At 42.4% G+C, this 15,668-nt stretch overlaps 1 protein-coding gene across 13 annotated transcripts in view; it reads right to left on the bottom strand.

Moving 5' to 3' along the window:
• The window catches only part of CDC42BPA (CDC42 binding protein kinase alpha), a 326,251-nt gene that overhangs the window by 142,445 nt on the left and 168,138 nt on the right, over positions 1 to 15,668 (bottom strand). The gene's annotated exons all lie outside the window — the stretch shown is intronic.

Here is a 15,668-nt window from a genome sequence, read left to right as displayed (position 1 = left end):
CATATTCTGCCAATTTAAGCTTATCTCAACTCCAGCAAGCAAAGCTAGAAATAAGCTCCACCTGGCAAAAACAGCAGCATGCACTGCAGCCAGATTAGGTTTGGGTAATCGGCAGCTATTCTTCAGTAATCCCAGTAAAAGAGGCCGCTCACGATAGCAGCACAAGAAAAATGGACTTTGTTACACTCCTATGACCAAGCCTCTTATCAAGGCTTCACTGTATCTCTACCTAAACAGACACGCCCTTCCCCCATGTGTGGGACCCATAAAAACTTAATTCACTTAAACTCAGAATCACCTTTTGATCAAAATATATTTACCTGTATTAACATTATTAACACAGTGCCCAAACAGCACCATTATGTTTACATATAAATCAGACTCTGCCGTATGAAGCTGACAACATAAGGGTTTGAACCTGCAAAGATGTAAGCATGTGAATAGTTTTGAAGTCAATAAGACATGCCTAAAGTTTGCAGGATTGAGCCCTTCATAGGCAAAATACAATCAACAGGGGATAAATGGAACAGATTCCACACCCTGTATTTTTGTAGGGTAGATTTATAATTTTCATTTTTTAGAAAAACCTTATCCTATGATTGTAAACTCTACTCTATTTTCTTATTAGCTGTTACTTAATATAGCCTTTACCACCCAGTTGCTCTCAGTATCACTCTAAAAATTCACCTCTAGTTTAGAAGAATCCTAATACTTTAAGAGCCCAACCTAAACTCCCATTAAAGTTAATGGACAAACTCCCATGGAGTACAACGAGAGCTGAATCAGTCCTCAAGGGAACAGCTCCCAAGCCCTTGGAAACTGGTATATTTATTGAAAATGGGTATATGATTTTACAATGTATATCGTTTTATACACAACAAATTAAGATTATTATTGGTAGTAGTATTCAGGCTTCAACAGAAATCAGGGCGCCAATGTACTAGGCACTACATACACATACTAAGACAGAGACCACGAAGAGCCAACAAGTTAAACAGACTAAAAAGACATAGGATGGGAGAAAAGCAGTATTATTTTCCAAACTTTACTAAGGTACATATACCTCATTCAAGGTTGCAGAGTCAGGAGTTGAACCCAGATCTCCTGAGTCTCAAGATATACATAATCTAGACCAGGGAATCTCAAACTTCATTGCACGACCCCCTTCTGGCAACAAAAATTACTACAAAACGCCAGGAGGGGGGGACAGAAGCCTGAGCCTGCCCGAGCCCCGCCACCTTGGGGGGATGGGGGCGCAAAGTCAAATCCCGAGCCCCATCAGCCCTGACGGGGGGGCCAAAGCCGAAACCCAAGGGCTTTAGCCCCAGGAAGGTGGCCTGTAACCTGCGCCCTGCTGCTCAGGGCTGAAGCCCTCAGGCTTTGGCTTTGGCCCCAGGCAGTGTAGGGCTCGGGCTTGGATCCCAGCAAGTCCAAGCCAGCCTTGGCGACCCCATTAAAATAGGGTTGCAACCCACTTTGGGGTCCCAATCCACAGTTTGAGAACCCCGATCTAAACTTAAGGAGACCCTGGTATTTTAGGGGGTTTATTTTAGTCAATTATGTATTTTATTTTTCATTATTAAAAAAACATCCTACTCCAGAGAATTACACTGTTCTTTAAACTAATTTCTGCTGTTCAGACAGCTATCTGGGAAAGGCCAAACTATTTACCTCCTGGTATCTGGTTTTCTTTATGAATTTCAAATGTTAATAAAGCAAGCAACAACACACAAGAGGGTGTGTGTTCGCCAGCCAACATATACACACTTTGGGTGTGCTCAGATATGAAGGTTCATTCCTGAACACATATACTGTGTGCGCATACTGGCTGATGAATATATCCTGGCGTTTTTCAAATAACTTATAAATAACTTTTTCTTCTGAAAAAGCAAACAATTTAAAAACATTTTACTGTAGCATCTTAAAAAACTAACCTGCCAAAGAAAATTGTTGCATTTTATATTTATTTGCTGTAAAATACTGGATGTCTCCAAAATGTTGTAGTCCTAGAATTAGGGTTAATTAAAAAACAAAAAAAACCACCTGCTTTTGTCTGAGGGTGTGTTGAAAACTCTCAATCTTTTTCTTTTCTTTTCCTTCTTACTTAAAAAAATAAAAGTAAAAAATAAGATTCCTGTCACCTAGAGAGTGATCATGGCTTCAAAGTAGTTATAGTTCAGGCTGCTACTGTTTCTCCTCCAAAGTCCCAAACAGCTGATAGAAGAGTTTGTGAGGGTGGGTTGGCTTTTATTTGCAGAACATGCCCCCTTCTCCTATCACTGTGAAGAAACAGCAGTTCAGAACCTTTATATTGTTGTTGAAGAAGCACCTCTATCCTTCTGCCAACCTCACGGAACAGCAACAGGAAGGCTTTTTGATTTGGTTTGTAAAGAAACATGGTTTTAAATCGAAGGCATTTACAGTATTTAAGCTATAATTTAGATTTTAAAAGTTCCAAATTTAAAAAAAATCAATTTGGACAAGATTGCAATGCACAAAATTTGCTCACTTAATGCACACACATATAGAGATAACTAGTGAGTCTGATGTCACCTACATTAACATGATGGGCTCTCAAGCACTTGTAACCTCTAAAGAAAAAGCACTAGGCATCGACACAGGCAGTTCAATGAAGATGGTTGATCACTGAACTGTAGTAGTTATAAAAAGCAAACAGGATCCTAAACTATTATAAGGGGATAGAGACAGAGGGCTTGTCTAGATGGTGTGTTAGTCTACACTAGAGGGGTAAAAATTCTAGGACGCACTAGAATTTACACCCCTCTAGTTCAGACTAATGCACCATCAAGACAATCCCTAATAGCTCAGAAAAAGGCTATAAAACAATGCTTTATCTCCAACTACATTCAGTTTCCATTGCATCACCTCAAATCAGATTAACTGAAATGGAAATGACTAGGGCAGTGGCTCCCATATATCACCTTAAAAATTGTTGTGACGTGACTGTGTGGAACATTAAACTCATGAACCAACAGTAATACATGTGCCAGAGTTTAGGAAACCCTGGATTGGAGTCTGATCCAAAGCCTACTGAAGTCAAAGGATGAGGCAGTGGAGCTCAGATGTCCTTGCTGTTCCTTAATGTTATGTACAGAGCAATGTAGTTTCAGAGTCAGTTTCCCCACAAACACCACTTACAATAACTAGATCAGAAGGATTTTGTGTGAATACTATCTATACCACTTCAAACTATTGGCACTATTATGCCTGCTTTAATGTAGAACAGCCCATAATATTTAATTCAAACAAAAATTGTAGCTGTTTTACCAGATTCAAATTAATTTTTGAGACTAATATGAACGTACTTTAGAAAACAAACAATCAATTAAACTGCTTGTCCAGGGTGTTTAAATTCATACTGGTATCCCACTGACTGTTCAGACTGTATACTAGTTTTTCTGTCTATTTCAACATGTTTATACCATATGCTTTATTTTAAAAAGCAACAACTTGTGGGAAACAGAACACACTTCAAATATCTGGGGACAAAATCTCTCTTTAGATATGCACATGGGGATATTATGGACTCATCTGTGTGAAGTGCACAGCAATAAGTTTTTGATAGTATAATAATGCAGATATAAAAAAAATGGTGGAAGGAATACTGTGTGTTATATAATTACTTATGCTATATCCAGTCAGCTCTGTGCACTATTTGGCATATATTAATTTCTATAGTTTAAAATAGCTGGGCTTTTAAAATTTAATTTGGCTTTTTATTGGCATTTTTTACCAGGCAAGAAGCCCTATGGCAAAATAAAATGTCGTAATTAAAATAAATAAAAAAGAAAAATTATGGTGAGTGATTTATGAAGGTTAATAGAATACAAAACTGAAGACAGCAAAATTTTGATTACCTTGAAGGTTTTGCAAAAAAGGGAGGTAATAAGAAAATTATCCATTTTATTACAAATAAAAGCCATTTTAAGACCACTGTTTTGGTCTGAAGACTCCAACCATTATCAGGGGAAATTAGTAAAAATTGCTGCTAGCTGGATTCAATTTGTAAACCTCAAGGAGGAGACAATCATGAGGAAATGAGATAAATAATCGTCAGCTGGAACAAGATAAATTGTGACATAATTACAGAATAGTATTCCAAGGCTCTGGAGGTACCATGCCATTCATTAATCAAAGCTAATCCAGAATTACAATGTTTAATTATTTGCAAAGCTTCTTTTTCAATTTTCAGTCTCCACAAGAGGATGATGTTTTAATATAATGCAAAATCTCAACGTTCAATTCTCAAATGCATTTAGGACAAGATTTTATATATATAGTTGCAATAGTATTTATAGTTTCATGTTTCTTTGGCCAGTGATAGAATGTTCATTTAATTTAATCAATGTAAACCAAGCCATAGTAACTGGTGGTCTTAAAGGGTATGTCTACACTGCAATAAAAGACCCACGCACCAAGCCTCAGAGCCTAGGTCAACAGTCTTAGGCTCATGCGACTCAGACTGTGGGGCTAAAAATTGCAGTGTAGACATTCAGGCAACCAGAGCCTGAGCTCTGAGACTCTTTCCCCTCACAGGATCTCAGAGCCCAGGCTCCAGTCCAAGCCCAAATGCCTAAACTGCAATTTTTTAGCCCCATAGCCCTAGCACTGCTAGCCTGAGTGAGCTGCCCCAGGCCAGGCCATGCACGGGTCATTTATTGCAGAGTAGACATACCCATAGATAACATTTACACTCTTATTGGAAGTTACAGTTGGCATGGTTTCAATCATAGAGTATACAGGGTCTTTGCCTAAATTCACAGGAATATGATTTTTAGACAGTCAGCAGTGTTCACTGACAGTACCCCACATTTAAGTAAAGACCATTTTTAACTATTGGTAAAAGGTTCCTGACTGACAGGAACTGATTGGCCTTTATATTCCCACATTACCCAACCCAATGCACCGGAACCTTAACACACATGGATCACTTTTAAGGGTGAGAGGATAGTTCTGGAAGTAATAACTTCCTGTCCCCAAACTGATGATCAGTTCAACCCTGTGCATGTAAGCAAGAATTACCATGGTTAAGCACCTAAATTTAATTTATATTCTTAGCTCTAGATTCACAAAAGGACATAGGAGCCTAACTGCCACTTTTGGTGCCTACATCCCAGAATCAGGCCCCACTGGGATTCACAAAACCCATGCTAAGCTGCCGCTGAACCCTGTAGATATCTAAACCCACTTGGCGCCTACATTTTTGCAATAAAAGTTCCCTAGGCACCTACGTTTCTGCCTCTGCACAGGCGCACTGCAGCCTCATGCTAGGCACTTGGACATCTCAGCCCCAGTATGACACATGAACAGGGGGAAGGCAGGTGTTCCGCTGCATAACTCGCCTGCAGGGCCTAATCCAGTAGGTGAGATCCAAGCATGTTTACTGGATTGGGGCCCCACAGGCAAGCTCACACAACGTGAGTGAATGTCTGTGTGTCAGAGGAAGAGACCCTCCTTCATAACTTTTTGCCCAATGGTCCCCACCTGGGACGTAGGAGACAAGTCCCCTGTCTGCCTCAGAGGGAGAGGGGATTTGAACAGGGAGCTGCCATCTCTCAGACAAGTGCTCTAACCACTGGGCTATAGGCTGGGCTATAGGCTCTAACCACTGGGCTATAGGCTATTCTGATGTGGAACTCTCTCAGTCTTTTTTGTTGAAGCTGTTCCATGGAGGATAAATAACTAAAAAGTTATAGGAGCACAGGGACTGGATTCTTCACATCCTGGGTGAGTACCCTAACCACTGGGCTAAATGTTATCAGGGAAGTGGTCCCCCCTCCCACCAGCCCCTTGCAAAAACAGAAGCAAGGGAGGGTTTGCAGCTGAGAATCCCAAGCACAGAGAGGTGTCTCCCGAGGGGTGTGGCTTATCTCCCTCCAATCATTGCTTAGGGAAGCCCAACTGCCTCGCTCAGGCTTGTAAATACCATGATTTTTTTTAGGTGCCTAAAAGTTAGGTGTGGCGAATCTGAGCATTGCTGTGCTTAAGATCCTTTGTGAATCTAGCCCTTAGGGTCTTCTAATGTTATTAGGATTTCTGCCATTAGAGCTCTGTAGCAAAAGTTGTCTTACTCATATCACTCTCAACAATAATGTCTAAAGCAGAGGACTGAAAGCAACTGAGAGTCATTCTGCATGCCTCATCTTTTTGATACAGTTTCCCCACCACAAAAAAAAAAAAAAGGAAGTTTATATATATACACATGTTATTTTTATACATCTACCAGAAGAGCTGCTGAGAAGCTGTGAAAGAACAGAAAACTCTATGGACTTCACTATGCAGATTTAATTTCCCGGTGCACCATTTAAATACTATGGTGATGGGTAAGAAGGATGGTCTCGTCAGGTGCTGTAGGGGAACACAGAAGTCCTGATTCAGTTGCTCCCTCAGCCACAGATTTCCTGTGCGACCTTGTGAAATTCACTTGATTTATCATGTATCTCATTTCCCCATCTGTAAAATGAAGATAACACTTCCCTACCTCACAGGGTGTTGTGAGGTTAAAATCCATTAATGATTGCGATGGCTGGGTGCCTCACAATGAGAAGGACCACACAAACACCCTTCTAAATGGATAGGTGAATGATACTGAAAAATCTCAGTATCAAGACATAGGAGATCTGTGTTTCAATTCCTGATGCTGCCATGGACTGTGTGCATGAATTTGAACTTATTAAATGCTCTGTGCCTCAGTTTCCCTATCTGTAAAATGAGAATAATACATATTTCACAGGGGAGTTATGAGATTTACTCCATTAATGTTTGTGAACTGTTTTGAGATCCACAGATGGAAGGTTCTATAGAAATGCAAATTTTTATTATAACACTAACGTAAGCTTTACACACTGCCTCTTAACTGTTTCCTTTAGATCCTTATACACTGAATCAAGTTATTAGTAACTTTTGGCCTGATCCTGCTTCCATTTTAAGTCAGTGGAAAAAATCCCACAACAGGGCCATTATTTACTAATTTTCCTTAAAGATGGTCCGAGCCTGCAGACTAAAATGTTAGGCTTAGAATAGCTTTTGGTTTTGTTTTTAATTAAAAAAAAGTATGTAGTTCTGGATCACTTTCCTCCAACATCCTTTTGGCAAAACCTCAGAGGTAACCTAAATATTTTTAAAAGAAGTATTCTCATTTTTATATACAGAGAGGACACTGTACAACAGATTAGTATCTTAGACAAGCAAACAATGTGGAGCACCATGTCAAAACTGAGCAAAAGAATGTGTATGCAACTAAGCCATTATAAATGAAGCACAGTTTCAAAGCCACTGAGGAGTGTCAAACCAGCTCAAATATTCTTTCCTTTCTTGTTGCCACTCTAGTATTGGGGAAGTCTAGGACACAGACTCAACCAACCACCTTTTTGCCTCTTTCAACTCCCTTCTTAACCATTCCCGCCTCGTCCCTGTCTGCTTAGGACCTTGCTGACTTTTTCAATTAAAAAGTTGTAAGATCTGATAGGAATTCCCTTCACCTTCCCCTATTTTCCTTCTCCCTATTCTCCTTCACTGAAATTACAGATTCTCCTCTGCTCTCCTCCTCTAATCCTTCCACCTGTCTCAACAACCTCTCCCATCCTATTTTCTGATTTCCTCTACTCCCATGGTCATGTCTTCCCCACTTTCTCTTCAACCTCTAACTCTCCTCTAATTCTTTCCTCTCACAACACCCAATTGCTTCTCTAACTGCTGCCCCATATCCTTTCTTCCCTTCATTTTCAAAGCTACTCAATGTACTGCCTACACCTGCTGTCTGGCATTCCTTTCCCAGACTCACTTCAATACAGCTTTTGACCTCTATACTCCATTGAGACTGTTCTCAAAGTCTCCAGTGTTTTCCTGACCAAACCTCAGCACCAGTATTGCATCCTCACCTTCCTCAACCTACCAACTGTACCCTTAACCCTGAAATCTTATGCTCCCTTGGTGTATGTGATTCTGTCCTCCCCTGCTTCTCTTCCTACCTCTCTAATTTCTCTTTCTGCGTTTAATTCAGAGGATCCTTCTCATCCCCCTCCAACTTTTAGTGGGAGTCCCATAGGATACTCTCCTTCACTCTCGCCTCTCCTCCTACACACTATTTCTGATCAATTTCATTCAAAAACAAAACTTCAACTTTCATCTCTACACTGACTACTCCCAGATTTTCCTCTCCACTCCAAGCCTGTCCTCCTTCTATCCAACCTACAATTTCTGCCTGTCCTTCTGACATCTCCGTGTGGATGTCCAACCATCAGATAAAGCAACACATGGGGATTGTGGCCTGTAGGTGCCACTTTAGTACAAACAGCAGTAAATACTACTAATAATACTGATGTTTAATAGCTGTAATCAGGTAAGTAACCCCACTTAATTCTTACTTGTATGATGAAGGCCAAAAGATTTACCTAAAATTGAACAGCAACAGGGGCTACCACATCTTGGAAGTTACTGAAGCTACATATGTGAGTAAAGTAAGTAAGTTTTGTCTCCAAATCAACGGCAGAGTTGTGAATTAGAGCCCTGGTGGCCCCCAGTCCCCTGCACTAACCCTTTGGCCACACTGAAATGTGTAATATGAAGTGATCAATAGTGAGAAGTATCATTTAATTGAAATTCAATTTATGGGCTTTTATTGATTTATGGGTTATTTTTTGACACAAATAAGGTAATATTCTTAAAAGACAACAGCCAGGCTCACTGACCGGGGCGGGGGGGAGGGGGGATGGAAGATTGGGCCTGGTGACTTAAAAAGGCTGCAATAGCAGTGGCAGCAGCCAGGAGCCCCAGGCCCTTTTAAATCACACAGGCGGGCCGCAGGTCTCCTAGGCATAGGCGCTGAGTGGGTGCTGAGAACCCACCAGCGCTGATCAGCTTGTCCCCATCCCCCGCAGTGCCTCCCGCCCACCGCGGTCAGCTGTTTAGCGGCATGCTGGAGGCACTGGGGGGAGGGGAAGAGGGGGAGTGGGGGTGGGAAGAGGCGGGGTGGGAGCGGGCCTGGGCGACACATGGCCCAGATGCCGGGAGTGGAAGGTGGGGGACCAGACCCTTCTAGCTACTGAGATGCTGCTCTGCAGCCCTGCGTGGTGACAGCCTGGCTGGGGAGGTGCAGGGTTACCATATTTCAACAATCAAAAAAGAGGACACGGGGTGCCGCCCTAGCCCCGCCCCCTCCCACTTCCCACCCCCCTCAGAATCCCCCTACCCTCTACCTGTCCCCCCCACACCCTAACTGCCCCCAGGACCCCACCCCCTATCTAAGTCTCCCTGTCCCCTGCCTGCCCCAACCGCTCTCTACACCCCCTTCTCCTGACAGCCCCCCCAGAACCCCCGACCAATCTAACCCCCCGTTCCCTGTCCCTTGCCTGCCCCAACCGCTCTCTACACCCCCCTTCTCCTGACAGCCCCCTCAGAACCCCCGACCAATCTAACCCCCTGTTCCCTGTCCCTTGCCTGCCCCAACCGCTCTCTACACCCCTTCTCCTGACAGCCCCCCCCAGAACCCGCGACCAATCTAACCCCCCGTTCCCTGTCCCTTGCCTGCCCCAACCGCTCTCTACACCCCCCTTCTCCTGACAGCCCCCTCAGAACCCCCGACCAATCTAACCCCCTGTTCCCTGTCCCTTGCCTGCCCCAACCGCTCTCTACACCCCTTTCTCCTGACAGCCCCCCCAGAACCTCTGACCAATCTAACCCCCCGTTCCCTGTCCCTTGCCTGCCCCAACCGCTCTCTACACCCCCCTTCTCCTGACAGCCCCCTCAGAACCCCCGACCAATCTAACCCCCTGTTCCCTGTCCCTTGCCTGCCCCAACCGCTCTCTACACCCCTTTCTCCTGACAGCCCCCCCAGAACCTCTGACCAATCTAACCCCCCGTTCCCTGTCCCTTGCCTGCCCCAACCGCTCTCTACACCCCTTTCTCCTGACAGCCCCCCCAGAACCCCCGACCAATCTAACCCCCCCACACACACACACACCAGGCCGAGGGAGACCTGCGGGCTCCATGTGCAGCCAAACAAATAAGGCGCTGCTCTGTGGGGGAGGAGGGAGCGGGGCATGGGGAGGGACTCTGGCTGCTAGAGGCCCCAGTGGCTGCGAACGGCTTTCAATCAGGCACAGCCGTCCAATCAGCCACACCGCACTCTGCATGAGGGGTAGGGGGAAATCCCGGACATTTCTACCTTATTAGAAATCCCCCCCGGATGGCCATTTAAAGCTAAAAAAGCCAGACATGTCCGGGGAAACCCGGACGGATGGTAACCCTAGGGAGGTGACTTCCGCTCCCTGTCCGGGCTTGGCTGCAGAGGAACGACCGGGAGGGGCCAGCATTATAAGTGGCTCCCTCCTGCTCCCTTCCTGGGCTCCTGGCAGCCAAGGAGATTGGCAGAAGCAGTGGGAGGACAAAGCGCCTTCCCGCAGGTAACATGATGGGGGAGAGCGTGGTGGCCCTGTGCTGGGTCGGGGGATGGAATACATGTGACCTGCCCTTTAGATTGTGCCCCCCACACTATGGGGAGGCACCAGTTGTATATGGGGTCCCCTCAGGGGAGAGGGCGGAACAGGGGTGGGAAGAGGTGGGTGGGGGTGGGGCATTGGAGGGAAGGGGCTTAGGACAGAGTGGGGGGGTAAAGCACCCCCCAGGAAATCTGGAAGTCGGTGCCCATGCTCCTAGGTGTGCGTGGGGTAGTACCGGCAGCGGCGAAGGCAGCCGGGCGGGCATGTGGAAGCTCTGGCCGTTCCGGAAGAGCGTGCCCAGCAGCATAGCCAGCAGCTTGCTGGGTTCCAGCAGGGGGCCTATTGACTTTCTGCCCTGGGGCCCGGAATTGCTGTCAGCAGGTCTGACAACAGTAATAACCCGAAACAGGAAGACTGATGCTAATTAAACTTAATTTTTATTCTAAGATGAAAACAATATCTGTTTGTTTAAACAAATGTTTTAAAAGCAAAGGAAGTGATTTCTTGGATTTCCTTACTCCCCCGGTTTGTTCTTCCCATTCCCACATACACCTCTACCCCGATATAACGCGACCTGCTATAACACGAATTCGGATATAATGCGGTAAAAAGCAGTGCTCCCGGGGGGGCGGGGGGGGGGGGAGGCTGCGCACCCCAGTGGATCGAAGCAAGTTCGATATAACACGGTTTCACCTATAACGCGGTAAGATTTTTTGGCTCCCGAGGACGGCGTCATATCGAGGTAGAGGTGTACTTCTAAATCACTAGAGCAGAGGACTCATCAGAAAGCAGAGAATATTCTTGCATCTATATCTTGCCAGACTGCCCAATGCTTTTGTTTTTGAGTCAACCATTCTACTTGCTGCAATTCAGGCCAACCTTCACATTCCTCAAAAGAAACTTAACACCAGTAACATGCTATACAGAACTTGCCCATTTGCTTCAACACTTCGGAGAATTATAGCTTTCAGGTTACAGTCCCATGCTGCAGTGTGGATTCCAAAACACTAGCATTAATAAGCGGAGCTTCTGTATTAGCTCAGCTCTCAAGGACTTAAAGAGAGTCACATGATTGCCATACAATGGAATTTGTACATGATTCTTTAACATTGACACTGCAAGTAGCTGACTGCTCTTGCAGTGGGAACCCAGTATAGAGGACTGGGGGGCAAAACAAAAACAAAAAATGAATTAATTTACATTAATGAGTAATGATGAGTTTAGCTAACAGCCAAAATTATATTGTGGGTGTGTCCATGATAGAACACTATCTTGTTTCAAGGTTTTATATAATTAGAAAATAAAAAAGCATGTTGCTTGAAGTGTGTGAGCTGTAGTTGACAGAGTTATTTATAGGTTGCTGAAATGTGTTCTCTCAGTTTATTTGCAGTTTTACCTACAAAATGACTCACTAAAAACATTACCCCAACTGGCCTGACAGTGACCAAAAATGAATATATACTAGGACGTTGTGTTGGAATGTTAACTATTGTTCTGATTCCATTCTGGTTACTGAGACCTTAAGTAGACAGTTTAACAACTCCACAACCACTACCCGGCAGCATATTCTAAAGATTAAAAAATTAAAGTCCACTAAGTAAGGCTAATTCATGTCAAAGCGTTTAGATTTCTATGGTGCTATGAGTTACTGGCTGGTAAAGGTATAGAGGGAGTAAGCTTCTTAAGAATGTCATGTCCATCTGGGGGTACCATCTGTCGAAGAAATCCTGAAAAAGAGGCAAAAGAGGAATCCAGAATATGCTCAGCTGTTATAACATAAATTGTTCCCTGATACTACAACCTCAGTATATACTCTTAGGTAGACAAATGCTTTCTTCCGTTTCAATGTTCATTTAATATAGGTTGTGCAAACTTTTATTCTCTGCATTTCAGGACCACCTTACAGGTCCTCTCTCAGACATCTCAATTTATTGAACAATTTGGAGGGTACATTAGACAACATAAACAGGGGATGATGATTCTGTTTGACAATGACAGCCAAAATTGTTATCCACTTGCCAAAAAGAAATGGACTGATGGCAAAACAAAGCATTGCATGGAAGAATACTGACATGCAATGGAATGGACAAGAGGACCAAACAGGTTTTTGTCATCTGAAATGTCTGTTAATCTCCTTAGCTGAAGCACAACTTTGTTAGTTGAGGACAAGTAGGTTTTCTGGGACTGGTCAATAAACAAATTGTTCCGCCAGTTCCACGCTTCATCTCGTAGTCCGTCCTGCCCTTCTCCTCCTAAGAGTCAGTTCATGAGTGTTGCATACATCGAGAGGTATGGGAGACAAGAGGAAAAAAAGGTGTGTATATACTTAAAAAGAGTAACTGGACCACTGTATGTGTTACATGGATTTTAACAAAGGAGGGGAATAGATTCTTAATATAAGTAACTTGATCTAACTCCTCTTCCTTTCATTTACTCCATCAGCAATACACATCACAAGTACCAAAGTCATAAAAATATACTAAAAAATCCAAAGAGCAGAAGAATGCACTTTCAAAACATGTCAAACATCGGAGAAGACCGAGCAAATGACAAAGGCAGAGCCAGGGGTTTGTTGTCATTCTTGAGCTGTTTATATGGGGAATGGAATGAAAGTAGGATGGCTGCAAAATAAACCCTAAAGGTTTAAATTACTGAACTGTGACATGAAAACTAGTGTCAGCTCGAAAGGACAAAAATATGCTTGGAGTATTTGCTCCCATATCTTGTAACATAGCTAGAACAGCCATTGCATTCTGTACACTTTACCTTTGTTTCAGGTCAGTACCTCTTTGGGATGCATGACATTTTGGGGAGGCTGATTAGAAAGGGGAAGAATATTTCTAAAAATAAAATTATCCAGTCATATTAATATGATATGGGGTGTGTGTATGTCTTTTTTGTCCCTTCATATACTGAAGACTTACTCAGTAGTTAAATTACAGAACTTTATGATTCCTGTCTTTTTAATAGAGTCAAGGTCATTAAAGCTATCAAGTGACAAATATACATAGAAGGCAGAAAGGACTACTGATATACAACATAGGACATGAAGGCATGTTCTTTGCAAATATGTCTTCTAAATAAGTATGCTCCAATTTACAGTATATAGGTTAAATGCTTACTAGGGAAAAAGAATCATCCATAGTAAGCAGATAAAAAGTAGAACACTGTTACGGTGACCAGACAGCAAATGTGAAAAATCGGGACAGCGGGTAATAGAAGCCTATATAAGAAAAAGACCCAAAAATCGGGACTGTCCCTATAAACTCGGGACATCTGGTCACCCTAAACACTGTAGCACAAAGAAGCCATGTATCTATGGTGATCAAACTAAATTTATTACAGCCTTCTTTTCTTGCTGAAACTTGATCGCTTTCTTTACTGTGCTGCAAATATGACATTATATTTATTACCGTAATTTTCCAGCTATTAATGTTTTTTTTTGTGAATAACTAGGTGGTGGTGTTTTGTTTTTCTTGTTAGTTACTTTTCGCCTAAAAGCAACAAAAGCAACAGAAGCTTACTAACAAACTGGGCAGGTAAAGAAAAGTAAAGCTACTAAATTAAAAAAATATAAATATATAGAGTATAGTGAACATAAATTATTTTACATTCAAAACAAACAAGTTTATCTTTTTTATGGATTTCACGTGAAACATATGAATTATTAAGACAGCCTAGTGCCTAAAAGTAAAATTCTCCATTGTCAACATGGAGTTGATCCAGGACTCTTGCTTCACAAGGCAGAGGGGAAAGACTGTGCCTTTCATTGCTCAGTGCTCTTGGGTCCCTCTTAAAAGTCCCACCCAATAGAAAGCAACATGGCCATGACATAAGAACCCACGAGTGAGAGGGTAAAGTAAAAAGAAACAAAGAGGGATCCATAGTTCCATGAGGAGTATAGACTCTTCCCTAGGAAATATTAAATTTTCAAATGAACCAAGTAAATTACATATCTCCATTACAGTATGTCACTATGCAATTGCAAACAATGTCCTTGATGAATATATTCACCACTGTTTCTCTACATTTCATAAACTACCAAGTTAAAATATATTCCAAGCTTCTAAATCTTCTGTATGGGATTTTCATTTATTTCCCCGTCACCCTTCTGAAAGCTTTTCATACTAGAATTTACAAGTCCATTCCCAACTCTGAGCCCCAGGCTATCCAAATCACTGCCTGACAGATGCTGAAAGGTTCATCCAAAGTGTATTTTAAATGTACTAATTAAATAGTCTCTAAGGCAGTCAATATTCACTGAGAATTTGTCAAGATGTCATATCTCTAGGTAAAAGAAAGTGAGATAAGGTATACAAGAAAGTGGAGAAAAATAATCCATTACTTTGTTGCCAGTTCTGGATTTTTAATCCAGGCCTAATCATGTAGGTCACAAATCTATGCTTCTTGGAATGTAATACCTATAATCTCTTGCAGGTTCTATAATACTTACCTATTTTTAAATCACTCATACAATGATCTTTGCTAAGAAAACCAAAAAAGTAGTTTAAAAAAAAATCACTCCGCTCAAGTATGTTAAGTCACTAGACACAAACACATTGTCTTTCAAACCATTTGAAACAATGTTACCTAATCTGTGTGTTTGTTAAAGGGGAACCCCTGGGAGCTATGAAGGAGACACACTCATCATTAGCAATTTGACCTCTCAAAGTATCTGAACAGCCAAGGAAGAAGTCACTCAGAAGCAGTGATGCAATTTTTCAAACAAAGTCAAGGAGCAGAGAAAGATATAGGAAATATATTCTTCATGGGGACCACTCTTTCCCGGTCTCTTGATTGCTCTGGATATCACAGGCAAAAGGCAAAATGAGTGCATTTTTAAAATTAATTTGTTTAAGGTGTTTGTAAAGCTTAGGCCAGCTAAAAAGATTGAGCTAACATAATTGAAAAGCACACCCTTTTTGCCAGTCCAGACAGACCTGTCAGCATAAGTCAGCAGAAATAACAGAAAGTAATGCCATTGTTTACAGTTCTAACAATAGATGTTAGGGTGTTTCAGTAGAGAAGCCCAGTGCAGGGCCCTAGAACTTGCTGCCCTGTTACAAAATCCTACTCTTGCAAGAAGAGCTCTGAAATACTAAGTGGCCATAAGGCATTAGGAATTTGATTTCACCTTTCAGCAATTACAATAAAAACATGAGCAACATGGTGAAGTTAAAAAAATAAAAAAAACCACTTCCTATACTT

This window comes from Chrysemys picta, chromosome 3 (assembly GCF_011386835.1).
Source record: "Chrysemys picta bellii isolate R12L10 chromosome 3, ASM1138683v2, whole genome shotgun sequence".
NCBI classification, from domain to species: domain Eukaryota; kingdom Metazoa; phylum Chordata; order Testudines; family Emydidae; genus Chrysemys; species Chrysemys picta.
This window is presented reverse-complemented; position numbering and strand designations above follow the sequence as displayed.